This window comes from Phyllobates terribilis, unplaced genomic scaffold (assembly GCF_046119375.1).
Source record: "Phyllobates terribilis strain yellow unplaced genomic scaffold, ASM4611937v1 Scaffold_134__1_contigs__length_4944459, whole genome shotgun sequence".
In the NCBI taxonomy this organism is placed as follows: domain Eukaryota; kingdom Metazoa; phylum Chordata; class Amphibia; order Anura; family Dendrobatidae; genus Phyllobates; species Phyllobates terribilis.
The window spans coordinates 1,780,783-1,807,624 of record NW_027362894.1 but is presented as its reverse complement, the minus strand read 5'-3'; the positions used below and the strand labels follow the sequence as shown (position 1 = coordinate 1,807,624).

Genomic DNA, 26,842 nt, shown 5'->3' with positions numbered 1-26,842 from the left:
TGCTGCTGGACAGCCAGCAGCAGCAGCAGCAGGAGAGGTATGTAATCAGGAGCCCTCCTGCTAAGGGTAGACAGCTGCTCGTTCCACCCCACCCCCCGCCTTAATTGGTTCTCCTCCCTTCCAACGGTGTTGAGGCGGGTGGGAACAGCAGGGGGTGAAGGTGCTGTGTTTAAAGAGGTGGAGTTATGCAGATCTAAAACGCGTGGATTGCAGCAGCAGCAAGCCGAAAAGTGCAGGCATGTAAGGGATCTAGAGGTTGACAACATGTCTTCTTAACGGGAGTCCAGGAGCTCATCTCCACAAATGGACTTTTCAGGATCCTTGGGTGGCTCCGTAGTTTGAAACCAATTCTGGTTATCGCTTCTCAGCCTTTTGGCTAAGATCAAGTGTAGTATCTGTTCTTATCAGTTTAATATCTGATACGTCCCCTATCTGGGGACCATATATTAAATGGATTTTTAGAACAGGGAGATGGAAAAAGAGCTTGCTCTGTCCACTCCACGCATTGACCTGGTATTGCAGTATCTCCAGGACCGGTGCACCCCTTCTTTAATGCAGTTTCTAAAATCAGAAAGAATTGAATTCAATGTTTTTTGTTCATTTTGCTTGTTTGTCGGATTTTGGGATGGACTCTTTGGCTTTGCTTTTCTTCTCCTCATTGGATTTTTCATGTTCAAAGTTGCAGAAGCCAGATTACAAGCTCATTTTGGTTCAACTTCAGCAACTGTGCATTGCATTGCCATGTAATGTGATGCAATGCTATCTTTCTAGCTCTCCCTTTTTACTTCCTTTTGGATAAACAGACATATTAGGCAAGCATTTTGGAGCTTTCACCTAAATAACTACAGGTGGTGAGATAAGCTGCACAATATAATTGACCTTTCAGTATATTGTTGCACACACACCATCTATTTAGCAAATGCCCTTGTTATCAACAGCAGCCTTTTAAACTCACCTGAGCTAACAGGTATGTGCGCTGGTTACTCTGCTGCGCTTAAAATTTCTTTTTTGGTTTGCTACAATGCCTTTTCTGAAACGTTGTCTCCCTCTGCTGGAACACTGACTTCTTTCATTTAATGCCTGCAGACTATAAAAGAGAACCCAACCCAAAATGTTTGGTTGATTAGTCTGTGGCATTCTGTTAAACTGTTGCTTATGGCGGTCTCTGTGAGCTTCTCAGCGACATTCAGCCAGCCAGGTATCCTGCCTGCAGTAGATGGAATGTGGCAATGGAACGCTGGCTGCGCGTGTCATAATAGGCTCTGAGCCTTTATATACCTGTGCACAGCAGCAGCCACCTTCAATCTGCTGCTGGACAGCCAGCAGCAGCAGCAGCAGGAGAGGTATGTAATCAGGAGCCCTCCTGCTAAGGGTAGACAGCTGCTCGTTCCACCCCACCCCCCGCCTTAATTGGTTCTCCTCCCTTCCAACGGTGTTGAGGCGGGTGGGAACAGCAGGGGGTGAAGGTGCTGTGTTTAAAGAGGTGGAGTTATGCAGATCTAAAACGCGTGGATTGCAGCAGCAGCAAGCCGAAAAGTGCAGGCATGTAAGGGATCTAGACGTTGACAACATGTCTTCTTAACGGGAGTCCAGGAGCTCATCTCCACAAATGGACTTTTCAGGATCCTTGGGTGGCTCCGTAGTTTGAAACCAATTCTGGTTATCGCTTCTCGGCCTTTTGGCTAAGATCAAGTGTAGTATCTGTTCTTATCAGTTTAATATCTGATACGTCCCCTATCTGGGGACCATATATTAAATGGATTTTTAGAACAGGGAGATGGAAAAAGAGCTTGCTCTGTCCACTCCACGCATTGACCTGGTATTGCAGTATCTCCAGGACCGGTGCACCCCTTCTTTAATGCAGTTTCTAAAATCAGAAAGAATTGAATTCAATGTTTTTTGTTCATTTTGCTTGTTTGTCGGATTTTGGGATGGACTCTTTGGCTTTGCTTTTCTTCTCCTCATTGGATTTTTCATGTTCAAAGTTGCAGAAGCCACATTACAAGCTCATTTTGGTTCAACTTCAGCAACTGTGCATTGCATTGCCATGTAATGTGATGCAATGCTATCTTTCTAGCTCTCCCTTTTTACTTCCTTTTGGATAAACAGACATATTAGGCAAGCATTTTGGAGCTTTCACCTAAATAACTACAGGTGGTGAGATAAGCTGCACAATATAATTGACCTTTCAGTATATTGTTGCACACACACCATCTATTTAGCAAATGCCCTTGTTATCAACAGCAGCCTTTTAAACTCACCTGAGCTAACAGGTATGTGCGCTGGTTACTCTGCTGCGCTTAAAATTTCTTTTTTGGTTTGCTACAATGCCTTTTCTGAAACGTTGTCTCCCTCTGCTGGAACACTGACTTCTTTCATTTAATGCCTGCAGACTATAAAAGAGAACCCAACCCAAAAAGTTTGGTTGATTAGTCTGTGGCATTCTGTTAAACTGTTGCTTATGGCGGTCTCTGTGAGCTTCTCAGCGACATTCAGCCAGCCAGGTATCCTGCCTGCAGTAGATGGAATGTGGCAATGGAACGCTGGCTGCGCGTGTCATAATAGGCTCTGAACCTTTATATACCTGTGCACAGCAGCAGCCACCTTCAGTCTGCTGCTGGACAGCCAGCAGCAGCAGCAGCAGGAGAGGTATGTAATCAGGAGCCCTCCTGCTAAGGGTAGACAGCTGCTCGTTCCACCCCACCCCCCGCCTTAATTGGTTCTCCTCCCTTCCAACGGTGTTGAGGCGGGTGGGAACAGCAGGGGGTGAAGGTGCTGTGTTTAAAGAGGTGGAGTTATGCAGATCTAAAACGCGTGGATTGCAGCAGCAGCAAGCCGAAAAGTGCAGGCATGTAAGGGATCTAGAGGTTGACAACATGTCTTCTTAACGGGAGTCCAGGAGCTCATCTCCACAAATGGACTTTTCAGGATCCTTGGGTGGCTCCGTAGTTTGAAACCAATTCTGGTTATCGCTTCTCGGCCTTTTGGCTAAGATCAAGTGTAGTATCTGTTCTTTTAAGAACACAAGAGCTACGATCTACACTTGACGAGAGCGATCGAACTCGGAAGGAGAAGAGCTTCGGAGCCCAGCTGACATCAGAGAACGAAGGCGGATATCGGTGGGAGGAAGAAGCTCTAAAGAATCCAGAAGAAGACGAAGACTCGGAGAAGAATCGGGCTGTCCTGTGGAATCTTCGAGGAAGAAAATCATCGAGACAAAGACCTTTCGGGGAATTTGTCCAGAACACGACGGGAGAAGAATCTGCATAGCTCCACCCATTCCGGGAAGAGTTCCAGATCCAGCTCCAAGAAGTAACTGCAGGAGGAAAGCCATGGCAAGCGCTGCGAGGAAGGCCGAAAAGAAGAGCCTGGAGCTGGGGACAGCCAGGAGGGCCCAGCCAGGAGCCGATTCTGACCCCAAGGACTCTGCCTCCACGACTGGCCAGCAGAAGGGACCCCAGAAGCCCCGCCACGAAGCTCCAGCCCTGGAGCCATGGATGCGGCAGACGGTGGCCCTGAAGCTGAAGGAAGTGGATGGGAGGGTGCCGGACATGTCCTCGGACGTGTTCTGCCAGAAGATGCTGCTGGATCGAGGCTTCTCCAGGTCGGACACCCTCAGCATCCAGACCTTCTTGACGGGGATCTTCTTCGTCACCTTCGCCACTGTGAACACCTGCAGGAGGTTCTGGGAAATGGTAAGCGCAAAAGGACCGGATAATTCTTTCTCTGCCTTTACAGGTAGCTGCCCTATCCAGAGGGATGAAAGGAGGATCACGGTCTCCATGCGCAACCCGCACACCCCAGGCCAAGACATCTGTACCTTCCTGAGACGCTTCTGTTTGGTTGTGAAGGAACCCTCTCACATCCTGAATGGACTCGGCTTCTGGACAGGTAAGTGGTCGGTGACCGTTAGACTTCACAGGGACCTGGCGTACTCAGACGGACTTCGGCACCTGCCCCCGACATTCTCCCTGGGCAACTCCTACGGCCTCATCTATTACCCGGACATGCCGCGGAACTGCAGGAGATGCGGCAAGAACGGCCACGAGATGAAGGACTGCAAGGAGGATGCCTGCAGGATTTGTCGAGTGACGGGACACAGCTCGAAGGACTGCCCGAAGAAGACGTCCTGCAACCTGTGTGGGCTGGCGGCTCATCTGTACAAGGATTGCCCCAGGCGTGAGAGATCCTGGGCATCGGTGGTTGCGACGACCCCAGCTACGGAGGACAAGGCCCCGACGACCAGGCCTGTGAAGGTCAAGGACGCGACGACCAAGGCCCCAGCGGCCAAGGCCGAGACGACCAAGGCCAAAGCGGTCAAGGAGTCGGTGGCCAAAGCCCCAGCGACGGTCCCAGCAGCTCCGAAGCAGAAGAAAAAGTCAAAGGAGGGTAAGAGTTCTGTCACCCCTCTCTCGATCCCTCCCCCTGCCACCCCCGTCCAATCCCCCCCCACCCCGGCCACCCCTGCTGAGGATTCCACTTCCTCTTCCTCCTTCCCCTACTCCTCAGCAGGTGTCCTTTCCCCTGCCCCGGCAGCCACTCTCCCTCCCCAGACCATGGTAGCGGTGGAATTAACCTTTCCTCCACCCGCCGCTATCTATTCCGAGGAGGATTTTCCCCTTCTTGTCTCCCCAGTTCCAACCCGGGGAAAGAGGAAGGTGGAGGACAGCCCTGCTACTGAATCCTCCAAAAAGAAGATTCTGGATTTCGTAGGCGAAAAGGAGGATACCCTCCCTGAGCCAGAAGAGATGGAGCACATGGTTGAGACCCTGGTGGCCGAGCCAGAAGAGGAGGAACTGGTGGTCGCCGAGATTGAGGCCGCGCTGCTTGACCAGATGGAGGAAGAGGGCCTGCTGGTGATCCCGTCACCAGCAGTCAACACCGACGAGGGACCACCCGACCGGAGTGGTAACTAAGGTGTATTGCCTGCGCTAACTTTTTCTTTTTTCCCTACATGATGGCTAATATTAACTTATTTTCCATTAATGTCAGGAGCATCAAGGACAAGTTCAGACGTCAGACTATTTATGCCTTCCTTACTTCCCAGTTGTGTGATGTTTATATGTTGCAGGAATGTTCCCTTCCCTCCTCTAGGTCCTTCAAACATCTGGCCAGGGAGTGGTCCCACGGTCCATCCTACTGGTCCGGTGGGGGTGACTGCAAGTCTGCGGGGGTCGCAATTCTGATCAGGGGGGGCGCATTCACGCTTGAGTCCGTCCAGGAGCTCATCTGCGGCAGGGCTCTTGTTGTAGATGGCAACTGGGCGGGAGAACCTGTCAGGTTCATCAACGTGTATGCGTCCCCACTGAAGAATGAGCGTTTGGAGCTTTTCCAGACCCTGCGGCTTCAGCTTGCCACCACCAGGACCTTAGTGATGGCCGGGGATTTCAACTGCCCCATCGAGGAGGACGGTCGTAGTTCTGGCACATCTGCCAAGTTGGACATCACGTCCAAGCTGCTCATCGAGATGGTAACCGAGGCCTCTCTTCAGGACGTGGTGGGCTCCATGGGGAGAGGCTCCACGAACTATTCGTGGAGCCGACCCGATGGCTCACTCCGCTCCAGGATTGACTTTGTGTTCACCTCTCGGGCAGTCAGGCAGAGTAGGCACTCGATGGTCTCCTGCTTCTTCTCCGACCACAGAGCCATTCACTTACAAGGTGTCCTCGGCGACGGTTTTCCGTCCGGCCCCGGCTCCTGGAAGCTGAATTGTGCTCTGCTGGCTCAGGATGAAGTCGTGGAGGAGCTGAGAGCAGCCTACGCAATGTGGCAGTCCTACAAGGGTAGCTTCCAAACAGTCTCTGATTGGTGGGAATATGTTAAACTTGAGTTTCGCTGTTTCTTTCAGGCCAAGGGTCGACAACAGGAGTGTGAGAAGAGGAGGGACTTCAGAGGGCTGCAGCGCGAGCTGCGGTCGCTGCAGGACCTTCTTCACTGCGGCTGGGACGTGAGGGAGGAGCTGGAGGAGACCAAGAAGAGCCTGAAAAGGCACTTTGAGGAGGAGTCCAAGCGAATCATCTTCCGTTCCAAAGTGGAGAATCTGGAGAAGGGTGAGAAATGTAACTCATTCTTTTTCAGGAAACTTCATGCCGGTCACACGCCCCTGAACGAGCTGCGAGACGAGAGCGGAAACATGCGACGTGGGAAGGAGGACGTGATGAGGGTCGTCAGCGACTTCTACAGCGAACTCTACTCCCACAAGACTACCGACCCCGACGCTGCTGATAAGTTCCTGTCAGGTATCACTAACCATCTTGATCCTGCAGGCACGGCAGCCTTGGACAAACCTCTGATGGTGGGCGAATTGCTCTCTGCCGCTAAATCCTTTAGGACCGGCAGGACCCCGGGCAGTGATGGTCTTCCAGCGGAGCTCTATGTAGCGCTGGGAGACCTCATCTGTCCGGACCTGTTGGACCTGTACGAGGAGATGGTGGTGGAGGGTAGAATGCCTCCATCTTTGAGGGAAGGAATGGTCACGATCCTGTACAAGCGGAAGGGAGAGAGGTGCGACCTGAGGAATTGGCGTCCCATCACTCTGCTCAACGTGGACTACAAGATCCTGGCCAAGACGATGGCGACACGACTTAAGACGGTCATCGGACGGATCATCCACCCGGACCAGACCTGCGGCATCCCTGGACGTCGCATCGCAGACAGCCTCGCTCTCGTGCGGGACACGGTCGAGTACATCAAGGTCCGCCGCGCACACGCGGCCCTGGTCTCCTTGGATCAGGAGAAGGCCTTCGACCGGGTTTCCCACGAGTTCATGGGCCGAGCTCTGCACCGGTTAGGTTTGGGTAACATGTTTTGTTCGTATGTCCGTCTGATGTATTTTGATATCCACAGCTCGGTGTTGGTGAACGGCTGGAAGACTGACCCCTTCCCTGTCCTCTCTGGGGTCAGACAAGGCTGCCCTCTATCACCTCTTCTTTTTGTTTGTGTTATAGAACTCTTCGCAGAGGCTATCCGGCAGAATGGAGAGATCAGAGGGATCACCGCACCGGGTCCGGGACGACACGAGGTCAAGTGCTCGCTCTACATGGACAACGTCACCGTCTTCTGCGCTGATCGTGGTTCAGTCGACGCCCTCGTCCAGACGTGTGAGAGGTTCGGCCGGGCTTCAGGGGCCAAAGTCAACTGCAGGAAGTCGGAAGCCATGCTCTTCGGGGATTGGCAGCCGGCCTCCTCCGCCCCCTTCCCCTTCAACATTCAACCGGATTTCCTCAAGGTGCTGGGAGTCTGGTTCGGGAAGGAAGGAGCGGCCCTCAAGTCCTGGCAAGAACGCTTGGCCAAGGTGAAGCAACGGATCGGACTCTGGAGCCTCAGACACCTCACTTGTGAGGGTAAGGCACTCGTCCTGCGTAATGAGGTCCTGCCCGTCTTGCAGTACACGGCGCAGGCCTGGCCCCCACACGTCACTGTGTGCAGGGCCATTACCAGGACAGTGTTTCACTTTGTCTGGGGATCCAAGATGGGCAGAGTCAGGCGGGCCGTCATGTACAAGGAGCCTCGCAAGGGTGGGAAGGGCGTTCCAGATATCCCCACCCTCCTGCGATCCTCTTTTGTGTGTGATTGTGTCCGCCGGACTTTGCAAGTCAAGAATGGCTCCGCGGGCAGGTCCATGTCTCGCTTCTTCCTGCTTCCTCTTTGGAGGCGACTCGGCTGGGACAAGTGGGACAGCTCCTTCCCCTACAACTGGACGACGCCATGGTTCTACGGAGACGTCGTTCGATTTGTGGGGGAGCATCAACTGGAGGGACTCAAGCCCGACTTGTGGAAGCCCAAAACTATCCACAAGCTAATCAGAGCCAAGGATGACGTGGAGAACATCACAGGACTTCACCAGGACACGCTGGAGACTGTGTGGACAAATGTGTCGTCTGACAGGCTGACCAACGGGCACAAGGACTTGTCGTGGATGGCGATTCAGGGCGGACTGCCCGTCCGGTCATTCATGCATGCCCGGAACCTGTGCAAGACCCGGTACTGCCCAAGGTGCCCCTTCGTGGAGGAAACATCTTTGCACACTTTTTGGGACTGCGGATTTGCACAGCGCCTATTGACTGCACTTGAGGACGACCTGAGGAACTCTGTCCCCAGGGCGAGCCTATCGCACCATTCTGTGCTTTACGGACTCTTCCCTGGGGTTCATACCGTCGGAGCCATCCAGGAGGCTTGGCGCCTTATGAACTGCTTCAAGGATGCCGTTTGGGTCGCCAGGAACCGGCTCATCTTGAGGAGGGAGAGGATGTCCATCCAGGACTGCCGCAGGCTGATCCACAGCCTGCTCAGAGACTATTCCATCATGGACGGTCCGGAGGACGAGGACGAGGACTAAACCCCTCCTCCCCCTCTCCCCTTATGTGTCTTGTCTTTCAATAAAGCTTCGGGCCTGTGATTTTCCCCTCCCCATCCCCTTTTTCCCAATCCCCATCCCTTATCACGGTTCGTCGTACTGTATTGATTGACATGCTTTTTCTTTCAGATTGAGTGTTTTGTGTAGCATAGGGGTGTGATGTGTCTAGTTAGTGCGTCGTATCCTCATGCTATGTAAATATGATGTAGAATTCTGTGTGTACTGGGCTGCGGCACTGTACACTGTCTGTTAACTTATTTTTTGTGCTAATAAAAGATATATTCAATCAAAAATCTGTTCTTATCAGTTTAATATCTGATACGTCCCCTATCTGGGGACCATATATTAAATGGATTTTTAGAACAGGGAGATGGAAAAAGAGCTTGCTCTGTCCACTCCACGCATTGACCTGGTATTGCAGTATCTCCAGGACCGGTGCACCCCTTCTTTAATGCAGTTTCTAAAATCAGAAAGAATTGAATTCAATGTTTTTTGTTCATTTTGCTTGTTTGTCGGATTTTGGGATGGACTCTTTGGCTTTGCTTTTCTTCTCCTCATTGGATTTTTCATGTTCAAAGTTGCAGAAGCCAGATTACAAGCTCATTTTGGTTCAACTTCAGCAACTGTGCATTGCATTGCCATGTAATGTGATGCAATGCTATCTTTCTAGCTCTCCCTTTTTACTTCCTTTTGGATAAACAGACATATTAGGCAAGCATTTTGGAGCTTTCACCTAAATAACTACAGGTGGTGAGATAAGCTGCACAATATAATTGACCTTTCAGTATATTGTTGCACACACACCATCTATTTAGCAAATGCCCTTGTTATCAACTATAGCCTTTTAAACTCACCTGAGCTAACAGGTATGTGCGCTGGTTACTCTGCTGCGCTTAAAATTTCTTTTTTGGTTTGCTACAATGCCTTTTCTGAAACGTTGTCTCCCTCTGCTGGAACACTGACTTCTTTCATTTAATGCCTGCAGACTATAAAAGAGAACCCAACCCAAAAAGTTTGGTTGATTAGTCTGTGGCATTCTGTTAAACTGTTGCTTATGGCGGTCTCTGTGAGCTTCTCAGCGACATTCAGCCAGCCAGGTATCCTGCCTGCAGTAGATGGAATGTGGCAATGGAACGCTGGCTGCGCGTGTCATAATAGGCTCTGAGCCTTTATATACCTGTGCACAGCAGCAGCCACCTTCAGTCTGCTGCTGGACAGCCAGCAGCAGCAGCAGCAGGAGAGGTATGTAATCAGGAGCCCTCCTGCTAAGGGTAGACAGCTGCTCGTTCCACCCCACCCCCCGCCTTAATTGGTTCTCCTCCCTTCCAACGGTGTTGAGGCGGGTGGGAACAGCAGGGGGTGAAGGTGCTGTGTTTAAAGAGGTGGAGTTATGCAGATCTAAAACGCGTGGATTGCAGCAGCAGCAAGCCGAAAAGTGCAGGCATGTAAGGGATCTAGAGGTTAACAACATGTCTTCTTAACGGGAGTCCAGGAGCTCATCTCCACAAATGGACTTTTCAGGATCCTTGGGTGGCTCCAAAGTTTGAAACCAATTCTGGTTATCGCTTCTCGGCCTTTTGGCTAAGATCAAGTGTAGTATCTGTTCTTATCAGTTTAATATCTGATACGTCCCCTATCTGGGGACCATATATTAAATGGATTTTTACAACAGGGAGATGGAAAAAGAGCTTGCTCTGTCCACTCCACGCATTGACCTGGTATTGCAGTATCTCCAGGACCGGTGCACCCCTTCTTTAATGCAGTTTCTAAAATCAGAAAGAATTGAATTCAATGTTTTTTGTTCATTTTGCTTGTTTGTCGGATTTTGGGATGGACTCTTTGGCTTTGCTTTTCTTCTCCTCATTGGATTTTTCATGTTCAAAGTTGCAGAAGCCAGATTACAAGCTCATTTTGGTTCAACTTCAGCAACTGTGCATTGCATTGCCATGTAATGTGATGCAATGCTATCTTTCTAGCTCTCCCTTTTTACTTCCTTTTGGATAAACAGACATATTAGGCAAGCATTTTGGAGCTTTCACCTAAATAACTACAGGTGGTGAGATAAGCTGCACAATATAATTGACCTTTCAGTATATTGTTGCACACACACCATCTATTTAGCAAATGCCCTTGTTATCAACAGCAGCCTTTTAAACTCACCTGAGCTAACAGGTATGTGCGCTGGTTACTCTGCTGCGCTTAAAATTTCTTTTTTGGTTTGCTACAATGCCTTTTCTGAAACGTTGTCTCCCTCTGCTGGAACACTGACTTCTTTCATTTAATGCCTGCAGACTATAAAAGAGAACCCAACCCAAAAAGTTTGGTTGATTAGTCTGTGGCATTCTGTTAAACTGTTGCTTATGGCGGTCTCTGTGAGCTTCTCAGCGACATTCAGCCAGCCAGGTATCCTGCCTGCAGTAGATGGAATGTGGCAATGGAACGCTGGCTGCGCGTGTCATAATAGGCTCTGAGCCTTTATATACCTGTGCACAGCAGCAGCCACCTTCAGTCTGCTGCTGGACAGCCAGCAGCAGCAGCAGCAGGAGAGGTATGTAATCAGGAGCCCTCCTGCTAAGGGTAGACAGCTGCTCGTTCCACCCCACCCCCCGCCTTAATTGGTTCTCCTCCCTTCCAACGGTGTTGAGGCGGGTGGGAACAGCAGGGGGTGAAGGTGCTGTGTTTAAAGAGGTGGAGTTATGCAGATCTAAAACGCGTGGATTGCAGCAGCAGCAAGCCGAAAAGTGCAGGCATGTAAGGGATCTAGAGGTTGACAACATGTCTTCTTAACGGGAGTCCAGGAGCTCATCTCCACAAATGGACTTTTCAGGATCCTTGGGTGGCTCCGTAGTTTGAAACCAATTCTGGTTATCGCTTCTCGGCCTTTTGGCTAAGATCAAGTGTAGTATCTGTTCTTATCAGTTTAATATCTGATACGTCCCCTATCTGGGGACCATATATTAAATGGATTTTTAGAACAGGGAGATGGAAAAAGAGCTTGCTCTGTCCACTCCACGCATTGACCTGGTATTGCAGTATCTCCAGGACCGGTGCACCCCTTCTTTAATGCAGTTTCTAAAATCAGAAAGAATTGAATTCAATGTTTTTTGTTCATTTTGCTTGTTTGTCGGATTTTGGGATGGACTCTTTGGCTTTGCTTTTCTTCTCCTCATTGGATTTTTCATGTTCAAAGTTGCAGAAGCCAGATTACAAGCTCATTTTGGTTCAACTTCAGCAACTGTGCATTGCATTGCCATGTAATGTGATGCAATGCTATCTTTCTAGCTCTCCCTTTTTACTTCCTTTTGGATAAACAGACATATTAGGCAAGCATTTTGGAGCTTTCACCTAAATAACTACAGGTGGTGAGATAAGCTGCACAATATAATTGACCTTTCAGTATATTGTTGCACACACACCATCTATTTAGCAAATGCCCTTGTTATCAACAGCAGCCTTTTAAACTCACCTGAGCTAACAGGTATGTGCGCTGGTTACTCTGCTGCGCTTAAAATTTCTTTTTTGGTTTGCTACAATGCCTTTTCTGAAACGTTGTCTCCCTCTGCTGGAACACTGACTTCTTTCATTTAATGCCTGCAGACTATAAAAGAGAACCCAACCCAAAAAGTTTGGTTGATTAGTCTGTGGCATTCTGTTAAACTGTTGCTTATGGCGGTCTCTGTGAGCTTCTCAGCGACATTCAGCCAGCCAGGTATCCTGCCTGCAGTAGATGGAATGTGGCAATGGAACGCTGGCTGCGCGTGTCATAATAGGCTCTGAGCCTTTATATACCTGTGCACAGCAGCAGCCACCTTCAGTCTGCTGCTGGACAGCCAGCAGCAGCAGCAGCAGGAGAGGTATGTAATCAGGAGCCCTCCTGCTAAGGGTAGACAGCTGCTCGTTCCACCCCACCCCCCGCCTTAATTGGTTCTCCTCCCTTCCAACGGTGTTGAGGCGGGTGGGAACAGCAGGGGGTGAAGGTGCTGTGTTTAAAGAGGTGGAGTTATGCAGATCTAAAACGCGTGGATTGCAGCAGCAGCAAGCCGAAAAGTGCAGGCATGTAAGGGATCTAGAGGTTGACAACATGTCTTCTTAACGGGAGTCCAGGAGCTCATCTCCACAAATGGACTTTTCAGGATCCTTGGGTGGCTCCGTAGTTTGAAACCAATTCTGGTTATCGCTTCTCGGCCTTTTGGCTAAGATCAAGTGTAGTATCTGTTCTTATCAGTTTAATATCTGATACGTCCCCTATCTGGGGACCATATATTAAATGGATTTTTAGAACAGGGAGATGGAAAAAGAGCTTGCTCTGTCCACTCCACGCATTGACCTGGTATTGCAGTATCTCCAGGACCGGTGCACCCCTTCTTTAATGCAGTTTCTAAAATCAGAAAGAATTGAATTCAATGTTTTTTGTTCATTTTGCTTGTTTGTCGGATTTTGGGATGGACTCTTTGGCTTTGCTTTTCTTCTCCTCATTGGATTTTTCATGTTCAAAGTTGCAGAAGCCAGATTACAAGCTCATTTTGGTTCAACTTCAGCAACTGTGCATTGCATTGCCATGTAATGTGATGCAATGCTATCTTTCTAGCTCTCCCTTTTTACTTCCTTTTGGATAAACAGACATATTAGGCAAGCATTTTGGAGCTTTCACCTAAATAACTACAGGTGGTGAGATAAGCTGCACAATATAATTGACCTTTCAGTATATTGTTGCACACACACCATCTATTTAGCAAATGCCCTTGTTATCAACAGCAGCCTTTTAAACTCACCTGAGCTAACAGGTATGTGCGCTGGTTACTCTGCTGCGCTTAAAATTTCTTTTTTGGTTTGCTACAATGCCTTTTCTGAAACGTTGTCTCCCTCTGCTGGAACACTGACTTCTTTCATTTAATGCCTGCAGACTATAAAAGAGAACCCAACCCAAAAAGTTTGGTTGATTAGTCTGTGGCATTCTGTTAAACTGTTGCTTATGGCGGTCTCTGTGAGCTTCTCAGCGACATTCAGCCAGCCAGGTATCCTGCCTGCAGTAGATGGAATGTGGCAATGGAACGCTGGCTGCGCGTGTCATAATAGGCTCTGAGCCTTTATATACCTGTGCACAGCAGCAGCCACCTTCAGTCTGCTGCTGGACAGCCAGCAGCAGCAGCAGCAGGAGAGGTATGTAATCAGGAGCCCTCCTGCTAAGGGTAGACAGCTGCTCGTTCCACCCCACCCCCCGCCTTAATTGGTTCTCCTCCCTTCCAACGGTGTTGAGGCGGGTGGGAACAGCAGGGGGTGAAGGTGCTGTGTTTAAAGAGGTGGAGTTATGCAGATCTAAAACGCGTGGATTGCAGCAGCAGCAAGCCGAAAAGTGCAGGCATGTAAGGGATCTAGAGGTTGACAACATGTCTTCTTAACGGGAGTCCAGGAGCTCATCTCCACAAATGGACTTTTCAGGATCCTTGGGTGGCTCCGTAGTTTGAAACCAATTCTGGTTATCGCTTCTCGGCCTTTTGGCTGCGATCTAGTGTTGGTTTTACTGGCATTGGTTGTAGTTGGAAGGTGCCTGGGGTACCCCGCCTCTTGGCCTTGGGTTCGGGTCCCACTCTTGTAGTGGGGCTTAGGCCCTTGCTGCTATAAGGAGGTGGGCTTAGTCCCTGGGCAACGGGTTGCGATCCCAGCTGTACAGTCCTAGGATTGTTCAGCGACTCCTTAGTTGCGGAAATCCCCCATTATTGGTTGCGGAAATCCCCGTTTTCCTGTTGCGGAAATCCTTGTTTCACCATGGATTCAGATCCAGGTGAAATTCCGACCTATGCCCGGTTACGGCATACGGTGCGGTTTTACTTCCATGAGGGAGGTAAAGATAACAGAGGTTTACGTTTTATTGTGGATGATCTTCTTGTGAAATTTTTTTCAATCCAGAAATCCGAGATCCTGGCAATCCAAGACTACCCGAAGCGTGGTGTATACGATGTCACATTCACTGAAAAAGGTATCCACCAAGATTTTTGCCGTAAAGTGAATGATCCTGATATAATTTACCAGAGAAAGCCAATCTTTAAAGGTGTTAAAATTGTCGAACATGAATTAGATGTGATAAAAACTGTAATTGTTAAAATTTACTCTCCTTATACAAAAGAAAGCGATGTTATTTCATTTTTATCCAATTATTTCAGCAAAGTGGTAAGCCATGGAAAAGTTATGAATGAGTGCGGAGTTTGGGCGTGTAAGTGGAAATTTACGGTGACATGTATTAAGGACCCTTCAAGCCCGGGGGGCATAAGACTTCCCCCAGCACGTTTTAGAATTGGAAACACGAATGGTGACCTCTTTTTTAATGGGATGCCAGCATTCTGTAGGAAATGCAAAAAATACGGCCATTCTAACTGTGACATTACTTGTGTAGCCTGTGGGAGCAAAGACCATAAAACTGAAAATTGTACAACTGGAATTTTTTGTAGCAACTGTGTTTCCAGAGGTCATGCTTTTTCTCATTGTCCTTTTAGGAATACCTCAAAGAGAGCTCAAGCTGGGCAAACAGAGAGACCTTCACCCCCTGAACCAGAAAAGCCCTCACCCCCTGACCAACCCTCGGCTGGTTCGGACAAGCCCGCGGAGGAGAATGAGGGGGAGAGTATGGAAATACCGACCGAGGATGGTGAGCCATGGTGTACTGTTGGAAACTCGAAGCAAAAGAGGGAACGGCGTGGTAACCCACAAACAGAAACCCCTGCGGAGGGACCGAGGGTGGGTGCTACAGGCCAATCCTCACCTTCGAATCCTCCTGGGAATACTCAAGGGCGCGAACAGTCTGGGCCAAAAAAACGCAGGTTGCACGGAGTGGATAGGGCACCTAAGGAAGTACCCCCACCGGAACCCCCGAATGGAAGTGGGAAACCTCAAACGGTGCCTTTACAGGGTGAGGAGGTTGCCAATGTCCCACCCCCTTCAGAAATGGAGGGGGAGATGGAGATGGCTGACTCAGTGATCCTGGAAACTCCTGAAAATAAGTGGTCAACGTCTGAGATGCATGTGCTCGATACGATTCCCCCAGATGGTGCCTCGATAGGGGTCCAAATGGGGGTTCGTGAGCAAAGAGGCAGGCAATACGACCAAGCAGAGTTGGACAGAATGGAACAAGAGTATATCCTGGGAGGTCTACGGTCTGGGACACTAACAGATGAGGAGTCCTCCGTGACGGGCTCTCTGTTGACGATCAATGATCCCTCATCTCCTGGAATAGAAATATAAACCAGCTGAGGTAAGAGTTTGAAAGAATGCTAAATTTCCTTTTTTTCTCTTATGGCAGGGATTAGCGGTTTTTCTCTTAACGCTAGAGGGTTGAAAACTAAGACCAGAAGAGTTGCTCTCTTTGATTTTTTATCCTCTCTAACAGCTACAGTTTTCTTTTTACAGGAATGCTGCATCCCACACAGTTTAAATTATACAGAATATGAGACTGATTGGGCACATGGACCCTCAGTATGGTCAGGATCAAACGGGTCCAGGTCAGCAGGGGTCGCCATTCTTTTTAAAGGGAATGTTTTTATTGACTCTATTCAAGAGGTTTTACCAGGTAGAATTTTATTAGTAAAAGCTTTTATTGATGGTTTTAAATGGCAATTTTTAAACTTTTATGGAGCCACAGATAAGCAAGAAAGAGCTGATATGTTGAATATGTTACCCTTATTTATTAATGATTCTGTCCCTCTTATTTTATCAGGAGATTTTAATTGCATTTTAGGTGGAGAAAAAAGGTTCTCAAGCTCCACAAGTAGGAATTATGATAAAACGTCTTTTATGTTAAAAAATGTCATACAAGATTTTAATTTAACAGATGTTTTTAAGGAGTGTAATAAAGACTTGCCTGCAGAGGAATGGGTAACCTGGAGCAACGTGAATTGTAGCTCCAGGATTGATTTTATTTTCTGCTCTAAAAATGTATTGCCTTTTAAATGTGAGCTTTTATCTAATGTTTTTTCTGATCACAAACTTTTATCCTTTTATGTGAAATGTAATGATTTTAAGAAAAATGGAAAAGGTACCTGGAAGTTAAACATTTCTCTTTTAGAAGACCCCCAAGTTTTATCTGATTTTACTGAATTTTATTTACATTTTAAAAGAATAAGAGACCCCCATATCCCTATAAGTAGGTGGTGGGAAAAGATGAAAAAGAACATAAGAGATTTTTTTATGAAGGTTGGGGTCCAGAAAGCTAAAGAGAAAAGAGAATTTTATTGGCAACTCAACACTAGATTGGAGACCTTATATAAATTGAAGAGCCATGAGATTGAAGTAGATAAAGAAATTAGTGACTTAAAAAGTGAAATTCAGCATACCTTAGAACAGAGAGGTAAAGAGTTAATTTTCCATGCAAAGGTCCAACATGTTGAAAATAATGAAACCTGTTCACGATATTTTTTTAAATGTATGGTGAAAAATCGTGTTTTTATTGAATCAATGGAAGGTAAACAAGACATAGAGGGTATTTTAGCTAAAGTGCATGAATTTTATTCCGAGCTTTTTAACACAAAATCTGTTGATGACCATTTTATGAAAAGTACTTTGGATGAAATTACAACTGTTTTAGACCCTGTCTCACAAGATGTTTTATTACAGAGTCTAACTGAAGATGAGATATCTGAGACCATAAGAAGCTTTAAGTCTGGTAAAGTACCGGGGCCTGATGGTATACCCATAGAGTTTTATAAGGTTTTTTATGATATTTTACAGGAGGATTTCTTTTATGTTTTTAGCGAGGTTTTTAATACAAAAACCCTACCGAACTCCTGGAAGAAAGGTGAGGTCTCCCTTATATACAAAAAGGAAGACAAAACGCAACTAAGACATTGGAGACCTATCACCCTTCTAAATTGTGATTACAAAATAATGGCAAAAATTTGTGCAAATAGACTTAAAAAGGTAATAGGTAACATAATCCACCCAAACCAAGTGTGTGGCATACCAGGAAGGAGTGTTTGGGAAAATTTGAATCTAATCAAAGATGTAATAGATGACACAAAGTCGAGGGGAAGTAAGCTGGCGGTCCTGTCTCTCGACTTTGAAAAAGCATTTGATAGAGTGTCACACCAATTCCTTTTTAATGTTTTAGCTAAAATGGGTATACCAGAAGGTTTTTTATGCTCTCTCAAAGCATTTTATCATGGTTGCACTAGTAAGGTTTTAGTAAATGGTTTTAAGACAAGTGATGTGTTTTTAAATTCTGGTGTAAAACAAGGTTGCCCTCTGTCCCCCTTGTTATTTATTTGTGCCCTTGAACCCCTACTCAGTGTCTTAAGGAGAGACAAGCAAATCCGAGGCGTCCATTTGCCAGGTGGGGGAGGGTTAGAAGCAAAAGTTACTGGATATATGGATGATGTAGCCATAACATGTAAAGATGCCCTGTCTATCCGGAAAACACTACGGCAAGTGGAATACTTCTGTGGTGGATCTGGTTTTAAAGTAAATTTTAACAAAAGCTGTATTTTAAATGTGGGGAATATGATTTTAAATGATGTACCGGTTCCTGAATGTGACTCTGTAAAGATTCTAGGTGTGATTTTTAACGAAACAAACAAAGGTAAAGAAAGCTGGGATCTTGTGGCACAAAAGGTAAATCAAAAACTATGTATGTGGAGGTTGAGGAAATTAACAATGGAAGGGAAGGTACTAGTTATAAAAATGGTAATTGTGCCTTTGTTATTGTACTTAAGTTTGGTGTTTCCCCCACCCACACATACCTTTACGAAAATAATCAAAGCTTGTTTCACTTTTTTCTGGAGCTCCAAGATGGAGAAATTGAAAAGAGAGTTAGTGGTCAAGCCTAAAGAGAAAGGCGGTAAAGATTTCCCCGATTTTAGAGCTTTTGTTTTAATAAGATTTTTTGTTTTATGTTTTAATGCACTGTCGAAAAATAGTTTATTGGTCATATTTTATCCGTTTTAACACAGGTTATTTTATGAAACGTCATGGATGGTTTGAAACAGTTTTAAGTTCCCCATATGCTCTTAATACACCAGAAAGCTATAAGATTTTAGGAACTATTGTAAACACGTATGACTTAAAAGGGAAAAGTGCAGAAGACTTAAGAGATAGCAAGATGATTTTAAATGGTTTCAAACAAAAGGAATCAATTGTACAGATTGGGAATTTTAATGATAATAAATGTACTGACATATGGAAAGTTATTAATGAACCCTATCTTTTTAATTCCCAGAAGGACCTGGCCTGGAGCTGTGTGCATGATTGTCTTCCATGTCGGGCATTCCAACACCGAAGAGGACTCGTGAGAACTGCCAGATGTCCAAGACAAAGATGCCTCGGAGATGAGACTGTTTTACATGTTTTATGGACTTGTCACTTTGCACGACAAACATGGACTACAATATTTCCTTTGCTTCAAAAAATGACAAACATTAAGGATCTTACTTTTGAAACTGTCTTATTTGGTCGTGTGGAGTGCCCCAACGCCAGCAAGAGGATCATCGCATGGAAGACAATCAGTACCATCAAAGAAGCTCTATGGAAGGCCAGGAACATCCTTCTTTTTAAACACGATGTTTTATCTGTGAAAGATGTTTTAGAGTTGGCTTTTAGTGAAATGTATATGTATTATTTATTGGATAAAAAGAGAAATGTAATTTTATCAAAACAATGGCTGGTAAAAAAATGGAACACAGCAATCTAAACACATTGTCTGTATTTTAATGTAATTTTACTGCCTTATTGAACTGAAATCAATTTATGTACGAATGCATTTTAAAATGTAATGATTTTATGTTCATATCTAATGTATTGTAATTAAGTTTTATCCAATAAACGGGTGTACCTATGTTTGGGTACATTCCAAGTCAAAAAAAAAAAAAAATCTGTTCTTATCAGTTTAATATCTGATACGTCCCCTATCTGGGGACCATATGTTAAATGGATTTTTAGAACAGGGAGATGGAAAAAGAGCTTGCTCTGTCCACTCCACGCATTGACCTGGTATTGCAGTATCTCCAGGACCGGTGCACCCCTTCTTTAATGCAGTTTCTAAAATCAGAAAGAATTGAATTCAATGTTTTTTGTTCATTTTGCTTGTTTGTCGGATTTTGGGATGGACTCTTTGGCTTTGCTTTTCTTCTCCTCATTGGATTTTTCATGTTCAAAGTTGCAGAAGCCAGATTACAAGCTCATTTTGGTTCAACTTCAGCAACTGTGCATTGCATTGCCATGTAATGTGATGCAATGCTATCTTTCTAGCTCTCCCTTTTTACTTCCTTTTGGATAAACAGACATATTAGGCAAGCATTTTGGAGCTTTCACCTAAATAACTACAGGTGGTGAGATAAGCTGCACAATATAATTGACCTTTCAGTATATTGTTGCACACACACCATCTATTTAGCAAATGCCCTTGTTATCAACAGCAGCCTTTTAAACTCACCTGAGCTAACAGGTATGTGCGCTGGTTACTCTGCTGCGCTTAAAATTTCTTTTTTGGTTTGCTACAATGCCTTTTCTGAAACGTTGTCTCCCTCTGCTGGAACACTGACTTCTTTCATTTAATGCCTGCAGACTATAAAAGAGAACCCAACCCAAAAAGTTTGGTTGATTAGTCTGTGGCATTCTGTTAAACTGTTGCTTATGGCGGTCTCTGTGAGCTTCTCAGCGACATTCAGCCAGCCAGGTATCCTGCCTGCAGTAGATGGAATGTGGCAATGGAACGCTGGCTGCGCGTGTCATAATAGGCTCTGAGCCTTTATATACCTGTGCACAGCAGCAGCCACCTTCAGTCTGCTGCTGGACAGCCAGCAGCAGCAGCAGCAGGAGAGGTATGTAATCAGGAGCCCTCCTGCTAAGGGTAGACAGCTGCTCGTTCCACCCCACCCCCCGCCTTAATTGGTTCTCCTCCCTTCCAACGGTGTTGAGGCGGGTGGGAACAGCAGGGGGTGAAGGTGCTGTGTTTAAAGAGGTGGAGTTATGCAGATCTAAAACGCGTGGATTGCAGCAGCAGCAAGCCGAAAAGTGCAGGCATGTAAGGGATCTAGAGGTTGACAACATGTCTTCTTAACGGGAGTCCAGGAGCTCATCTCCACAAATGGACTTTTCAGGATCCTTGGGTGGCTCCGTAGTTAGAAACCAATTCTGGTTATCGCTTCTCGGCCTTTTGGCTAAGATCAAGTGTAGTATCTGTTCTTATCAGTTTAATATCTGATACGTCCCCTATCTGGGGACCATATATTAAATGGATTTTTAGAACAGGGAGATGGAAAAAGAGCTTGCTCTGTCCACTCCACGCATTGACCTGGTATTGCAGTATCTCCAGGACCGGTGCACCCCTTCTTTAATGCAGTTTCTAAAATCAGAAAGAATTGAATTCAATGTTTTTTGTTCATTTTGCTTGTTTGTCGGATTTTGGGATGGACTCTTTGGCTTTGCTTTTCTTCTCATTGGATTTTTCATGTTCAAAGTTGCAGAAGCCAGATTACAAGCTCATTTTGGTTCAACTTCAGCAACTGTGCATTGCATTGCCATGTAATGTGATGCAATGCTATCTTTCTAGCTCTCCCTTTTTACTTCCTTTTGGATAAACAGACATATTAGGCAAGCATTTTGGAGCTTTCACCTAAATAACTACAGGTGGTGAGATAAGCTGCACAATATAATTGACCTTTCAGTATATTGTTGCACACACACCATCTATTTAGCAAATGCCCTTGTTATCAACAGCAGCCTTTTAAACTCACCTGAGCTAACAGGTATGTGCGCTGGTTACTCTACTGCGCTTAAAATTTCTTTTTTGGTTTGCTACAATGCCTTTTCTGAAACGTTGTCTCCCTCTGCTGGAACACTGACTTCTTTCATTTAATGCCTGCAGACTATAAAAGAGAAACCAACCCAAAAAGTTTGGTTGATTAGTCTGTGGCATTCTGTTAAACTGTTGCTTATGGCGGTCTCTGTGAGCTTCTCAGCGACATTCAGCCAGCCAGGTATCCTGCCTGCAGTAGATGGAATGTGGCAATGGAACGCTGGCTGCGCGTGTCATAATAGGCTCTGAGCCTTTATATACCTGTGCACAGCAGCAGCCACCTTCAGTCTGCTGCTGGACAGCCAGCAGCAGCAGCAGCAGGAGAGGTATGTAATCAGGAGCCCTCCTGCTAAGGGTAGACAGCTGCTCGTTCCACCCCACCCCCCGCCTTAATTGGTTCTCCTCCCTTCCAACGGTGTTGAGGCGGGTGGGAACAGCAGGGGGTGAAGGTGCTGTGTTTAAAGAGGTGGAGTTATGCAGATCTAAAACGCGTGGATTGCAGCAGCAGCAAGCCGAAAAGTGCAGGCATGTAAGGGATCTAGAGGTTGACAACATGTCTTCTTAACGGGAGTCCAGGAGCTCATCTCCACAAATGGACTTTTCAGGATCCTTGGGTGGCTCCGTAGTTTGAAACCAATTCTGGTTATCGCTTCTCGGCCTTTTGGCTAAGATCAAGTGTAGTATCTGTTCTTATCAGTTTAATATCTGATACGTCCCCTATCTGGGGACCATATATTAAATGGATTTTTAGAACAGGGAGATGGAAAAAGAGCTTGCTCTGTCCACTCCACGCATTGACCTGGTATTGCAGTATCTCCAGGACCGGTGCACCCCTTCTTTAATGCAGTTTCTAAAATCAGAAAGAATTGAATTCAATGTTTTTTGTTCATTTTGCTTGTTTGTCGGATTTTGGGATGGACTCTTTGGCTTTGCTTTTCTTCTCCTCATTGGATTTTTCATGTTCAAAGTTGCAGAAGCCAGATTACAAGCTCATTTTGGTTCAACTTCAGCAACTGTGCATTGCATTGCCATGTAATGTGATGCAATGCTATCTTTCTAGCTCTCCCTTTTTACTTCCTTTTGGATAAACAGACATATTAGGCAAGCATTTTGGAGCTTTCACCTAAATAACTACAGGTGGTGAGATAAGCTGCACAATATAATTGACCTTTCAGTATATTGTTGCACACACACCATCTATTTAGCAAATGCCCTTGTTATCAACAGCAGCCTTTTAAACTCACCTGAGCTAACAGGTATGTGCGCTGGTTACTCTGCTGCGCTTAAAATTTCTTTTTTGGTTTGCTACAATGCCTTTTCTGAAACGTTGTCTCCCTCTGCTGGAACACTGACTTCTTTCATTTAATGCCTGCAGACTATAAAAGAGAACCCAACCCAAAAAGTTTGGTTGATTAGTCTGTGGCATTCTGTTAAACTGTTGCTTATGGCGGTCTCTGTGAGCTTCTCAGCGACATTCAGCCAGCCAGGTATCCTGCCTGCAGTAGATGGAATGTGGCAATGGAACGCTGGCTGCGCGTGTCATAATAGGCTCTGAGCCTTTATATACCTGTGCACAGCAGCAGCCACCTTCAGTCTGCTGCTGGACAGCCAGCAGCAGCAGCAGCAGGAGAGGTATGTAATCAGGAGCCCTCCTGCTAAGGGTAGACAGCTGCTCGTTCCACCCCACCCCCCGCCTTAATTGGTTCTCCTCCCTTCCAACGGTGTTGAGGCGGGTGGGAACAGCAGGGGGTGAAGGTGCTGTGTTTAAAGAGGTGGAGTTATGCAGATCTAAAACGCGTGGATTGCAGCAGCAGCAAGCCGAAAAGTGCAGGCATGTAAGGGATCTAGAGGTTGACAACATGTCTTCTTAACGGGAGTCCAGGAGCTCATCTCCACAAATGGACTTTTCAGGATCCTTGGGTGGCTCCGTAGTTTGAAACCAATTCTGGTTATCGCTTCTCGGCCTTTTGGCTAAGATCAAGTGTAGTATCTGTTCTTATCAGTTTAATATCTGATACGTCCCCTATCTGGGGACCATATATTAAATGGATTTTTAGAACAGGGAGATGGAAAAAGAGCTTGCTCTGTCCACTCCACGCATTGACCTGGTATTGCAGTATCTCCAGGACCGGTGCACCCCTTCTTTAATGCAGTTTCTAAAATCAGAAAGAATTGAATTCAATGTTTTTTGTTCATTTTGCTTGTTTGTCGGATTTTGGGATGGACTCTTTGGCTTTGCTTTTCTTCTCCTCATTGGATTTTTCATGTTCAAAGTTGCAGAAGCCAGATTACAAGCTCATTTTGGTTCAACTTCAGCAACTGTGCATTGCATTGCCATGTAATGTGATGCAATGCTATCTTTCTAGCTCTCCCTTTTTACTTCCTTTTGGATAAACAGACATATTAGGCAAGCATTTTGGAGCTTTCACCTAAATAACTACAGGTGGTGAGATAAGCTGCACAATATAATTGACCTTTCAGTATATTGTTGCACACACACCATCTATTTAGCAAATGCCCTTGTTATCAACAGCAGCCTTTTAAACTCACCTGAGCTAACAGGTATGTGCGCTGGTTACTCTGCTGCGCTTAAAATTTCTTTTTTGGTTTGCTACAATGCCTTTTCTGAAACGTTGTCTCCCTCTGCTGGAACACTGACTTCTTTCATTTAATGCCTGCAGACTATAAAAGAGAAACCAACCCAAAAAGTTTGGTTGATTAGTCTGTGGCATTCTGTTAAACTGTTGCTTATGGCGGTCTCTGTGAGCTTCTCAGCGACATTCAGCCAGCCAGGTATCCTGCCTGCAGTAGATGGAATGTGGCAATGGAACGCTGGCTGCGCGTGTCATAATAGGCTCTGAGCCTTTATATACCTGTGCACAGCAGCAGCCACCTTCAGTCTGCTGCTGGACAGCCAGCAGCAGCAGCAGCAGGAGAGGTATGTAATCAGGAGCCCTCCTGCTAAGGGTAGACAGCTGCTCGTTCCACCCCACCCCCCGCCTTAATTGGTTCTCCTCCCTTCCAACGGTGTTGAGGCGGGTGGGAACAGCAGGGGGTGAAGGTGCTGTGTTTAAAGAGGTGGAGTTATGCAGATCTAAAACGCGTGGATTGCAGCAGCAGCAAGCCGAAAAGTGCAGGCATGTAAGGGATCTAGAGGTTGACAACATATCTTCTTAACGGGAGTCCAGGAGCTCATCTCCACAAATGGACTTTTCAGGATCCTTGGGTGGCTCCGTAGTTTGAAACCAATTCTGGTTATCGCTTCTCGGCCTTTTGGCTAAGATCAAGTGTAGTATCTGTTCTTATCAGTTTAATATCTGATACGTCCCCTATCTGGGGACCATATATTAAATGGATTTTTAGAACAGGGAGATGGAAAAAGAGCTTGCTCTGTCCACTCCACGCATTGACCTGGTATTGCAGTATCTCCAGGACCGGTGCACCCCTTCTTTAATGCAGTTTCTAAAATCAGAAAGAATTGAATTCAATGTTTTTTGTTCATTTTGCTTGTTTGTCGGATTTTGGGATGGACTCTTTGGCTTTGCTTTTCTTCTCCTCATTGGATTTTTCATGTTCAAAGTTGCAGAAGCCAGATTACAAGCTCATTTTGGTTCAACTTCAGCAACTGTGCATTGCATTGCCATGTAATGTGATGCAATGCTATCTTTCTAGCTCTCCCTTTTTACTTCCTTTTGGATAAACAGACATATTAGGCAAGCATTTTGGAGCTTTCACCTAAATAACTACAGGTGGTGAGATAAGCTGCACAATATAATTGACCTTTCAGTATATTGTTGCACACACACCATCTATTTAGCAAATGCCCTTGTTATCAACAGCAGCCTTTTAAACTCACCTGAGCTAACAGGTATGTGCGCTGGTTACTCTGCTGCGCTTAAAATTTCTTTTTTGGTTTGCTACAATGCCTTTTCTGAAACGTTGTCTCCCTCTGCTGGAACACTGACTTCTTTCATTTAATGCCTGCAGACTATAAAAGAGAACCCAACCCAAAAAGTTTGGTTGATTAGTCTGTGGCATTCTGTTAAACTGTTGCTTATGGCGGTCTCTGTGAGCTTCTCAGCGACATTCAGCCAGCCAGGTATCCTGCCTGCAGTAGATGGAATGTGGCAATGGAACGCTGGCTGCGCGTGTCATAATAGGCTCTGAGCCTTTATATACCTGTGCACAGCAGCAGCCACCTTCAGTCTGCTGCTGGACAGCCAGCAGCAGCAGCAGCAGGAGAGGTATGTAATCAGGAGCCCTCCTGCTAAGGGTAGACAGCTGCTCGTTCCACCCCACCCCCCGCCTTAATTGGTTCTCCTCCCTTCCAACGGTGTTGAGGCGGGTGGGAACAGCAGGGGGTGAAGGTGCTGTGTTTAAAGAGGTGGAGTTATGCAGATCTAAAACGCGTGGATTGCAGCAGCAGCAAGCCGAAAAGTGCAGGCATGTAAGGGATCTAGAGGTTGACAACATGTCTTCTTAACGGGAGTCCAGGAGCTCATCTCCACAAATGGACTTTTCAGGATCCTTGGGTGGCTCCGTAGTTTGAAACCAATTCTGGTTATCGCTTCTCGGCCTTTTGGCTAAGATCAAGTGTAGTATCTGTTCTTATCAGTTTAATATCTGATACGTCCCCTATCTGGGGACCATATATTAAATGGATTTTTAGAACAGGGAGATGGAAAAAGAGCTTGCTCTGTCCACTCCACGCATTGACCTGGTATTGCAGTATCTCCAGGACCGGTGCACCCCTTCTTTAATGCAGTTTCTAAAATCAGAAAGAATTGAATTCAATGTTTTTTGTTCATTTTGCTTGTTTGTCGGATTTTGGGATGGACTCTTTGGCTTTGCTTTTCTTCTCCTCATTGGATTTTTCATGTTCAAAGTTGCAGAAGCCAGATTACAAGCTCATTTTGGTTCAACTTCAGCAACTGTGCATTGCATTGCCATGTAATGTGATGCAATGCTATCTTTCTAGCTCTCCCTTTTTACTTCCTTTTGGATAAACAGACATATTAGGCAAGCATTTTGGAGCTTTCACCTAAATAACTACAGGTGGTGAGATAAGCTGCACAATATAATTGACCTTTCAGTATATTGTTGCACACACACCATCTATTTAGCAAATGCCCTTGTTATCAACAGCAGCCTTTTAAACTCACCTGAGCTAACAGGTATGTGCGCTGGTTACTCTGCTGCGCTTAAAATTTCTTTTTTGGTTTGCTACAATGCCTTTTCTGAAACGTTGTCTCCCTCTGCTGGAACACTGACTTCTTTCATTTAATGCCTGCAGACTATAAAAGAGAACCCAACCCAAAAAGTTTGGTTGATTAGTCTGTGGCATTCTGTTAAACTGTTGCTTATGGCGGTCTCTGTGAGCTTCTCAGCGACATTCAGCCAGCCAGGTATCCTGCCTGCAGTAGATGGAATGTGGCAATGGAACGCTGGCTGCGCGTGTCATAATAGGCTCTGAGCCTTTATATACCTGTGCACAGCAGCAGCCACCTTCAGTCTGCTGCTGGACAGCCAGCAGCAGCAGCAGCAGGAGAGGTATGTAATCAGGAGCCCTCCTGCTAAGGGTAGACAGCTGCTCGTTCCACCCCACCCCCCGCCTTAATTGGTTCTCCTCCCTTCCAACGGTGTTGAGGCGGGTGGGAACAGCAGGGGGTGAAGGTGCTGTGTTTAAAGAGGTGGAGTTATGCAGATCT

General features: G+C 46.2%; 12 non-coding genes and 1 pseudogene across 12 annotated transcripts; all 13 read left to right on the top strand.

Moving 5' to 3' along the window:
* Positions 1-356: 356 nt before the first annotated feature.
* Positions 357-547, top strand: LOC141204090 (U2 spliceosomal RNA). The gene has a single exon (XR_012275062.1). It is a non-coding gene; the product is annotated as a U2 spliceosomal RNA (small nuclear RNA).
* Positions 548-1,662: 1,115 nt separating this feature from the next.
* LOC141204705 (U2 spliceosomal RNA) lies at positions 1,663-1,853 on the top strand. The gene has a single exon (XR_012275562.1). It is a non-coding gene; the product is annotated as a U2 spliceosomal RNA (small nuclear RNA).
* A 1,115-nt stretch (positions 1,854-2,968) lies between these two features.
* On the top strand, positions 2,969-3,046 carry LOC141204413 (U2 spliceosomal RNA; annotated as a pseudogene).
* A 5,564-nt stretch (positions 3,047-8,610) lies between these two features.
* LOC141204253 (U2 spliceosomal RNA) lies at positions 8,611-8,802 on the top strand. Its single transcript, XR_012275220.1, has one exon. It is a non-coding gene; the product is annotated as a U2 spliceosomal RNA (small nuclear RNA).
* A 1,115-nt stretch (positions 8,803-9,917) lies between these two features.
* LOC141204096 (U2 spliceosomal RNA) lies at positions 9,918-10,108 on the top strand. Its single transcript, XR_012275068.1, has one exon. It is a non-coding gene; the product is annotated as a U2 spliceosomal RNA (small nuclear RNA).
* A 1,115-nt stretch (positions 10,109-11,223) lies between these two features.
* Positions 11,224-11,414, top strand: LOC141204704 (U2 spliceosomal RNA). The gene has a single exon (XR_012275561.1). It is a non-coding gene; the product is annotated as a U2 spliceosomal RNA (small nuclear RNA).
* Positions 11,415-12,529: 1,115 nt separating this feature from the next.
* LOC141204703 (U2 spliceosomal RNA) lies at positions 12,530-12,720 on the top strand. The gene has a single exon (XR_012275560.1). It is a non-coding gene; the product is annotated as a U2 spliceosomal RNA (small nuclear RNA).
* A 6,447-nt stretch (positions 12,721-19,167) lies between these two features.
* Positions 19,168-19,361, top strand: LOC141204351 (U2 spliceosomal RNA). The gene has a single exon (XR_012275287.1). It is a non-coding gene; the product is annotated as a U2 spliceosomal RNA (small nuclear RNA).
* A 1,115-nt stretch (positions 19,362-20,476) lies between these two features.
* On the top strand, positions 20,477-20,667 carry LOC141204702 (U2 spliceosomal RNA). The gene has a single exon (XR_012275559.1). It is a non-coding gene; the product is annotated as a U2 spliceosomal RNA (small nuclear RNA).
* A 1,112-nt stretch (positions 20,668-21,779) lies between these two features.
* On the top strand, positions 21,780-21,970 carry LOC141204701 (U2 spliceosomal RNA). Its single transcript, XR_012275558.1, has one exon. It is a non-coding gene; the product is annotated as a U2 spliceosomal RNA (small nuclear RNA).
* A 1,115-nt stretch (positions 21,971-23,085) lies between these two features.
* On the top strand, positions 23,086-23,276 carry LOC141204700 (U2 spliceosomal RNA). Its single transcript, XR_012275557.1, has one exon. It is a non-coding gene; the product is annotated as a U2 spliceosomal RNA (small nuclear RNA).
* A 1,115-nt stretch (positions 23,277-24,391) lies between these two features.
* Positions 24,392-24,582, top strand: LOC141204699 (U2 spliceosomal RNA). The gene has a single exon (XR_012275556.1). It is a non-coding gene; the product is annotated as a U2 spliceosomal RNA (small nuclear RNA).
* A 1,115-nt stretch (positions 24,583-25,697) lies between these two features.
* LOC141204698 (U2 spliceosomal RNA) lies at positions 25,698-25,888 on the top strand. Its single transcript, XR_012275555.1, has one exon. It is a non-coding gene; the product is annotated as a U2 spliceosomal RNA (small nuclear RNA).
* Positions 25,889-26,842: the final 954 nt, after the last annotated feature.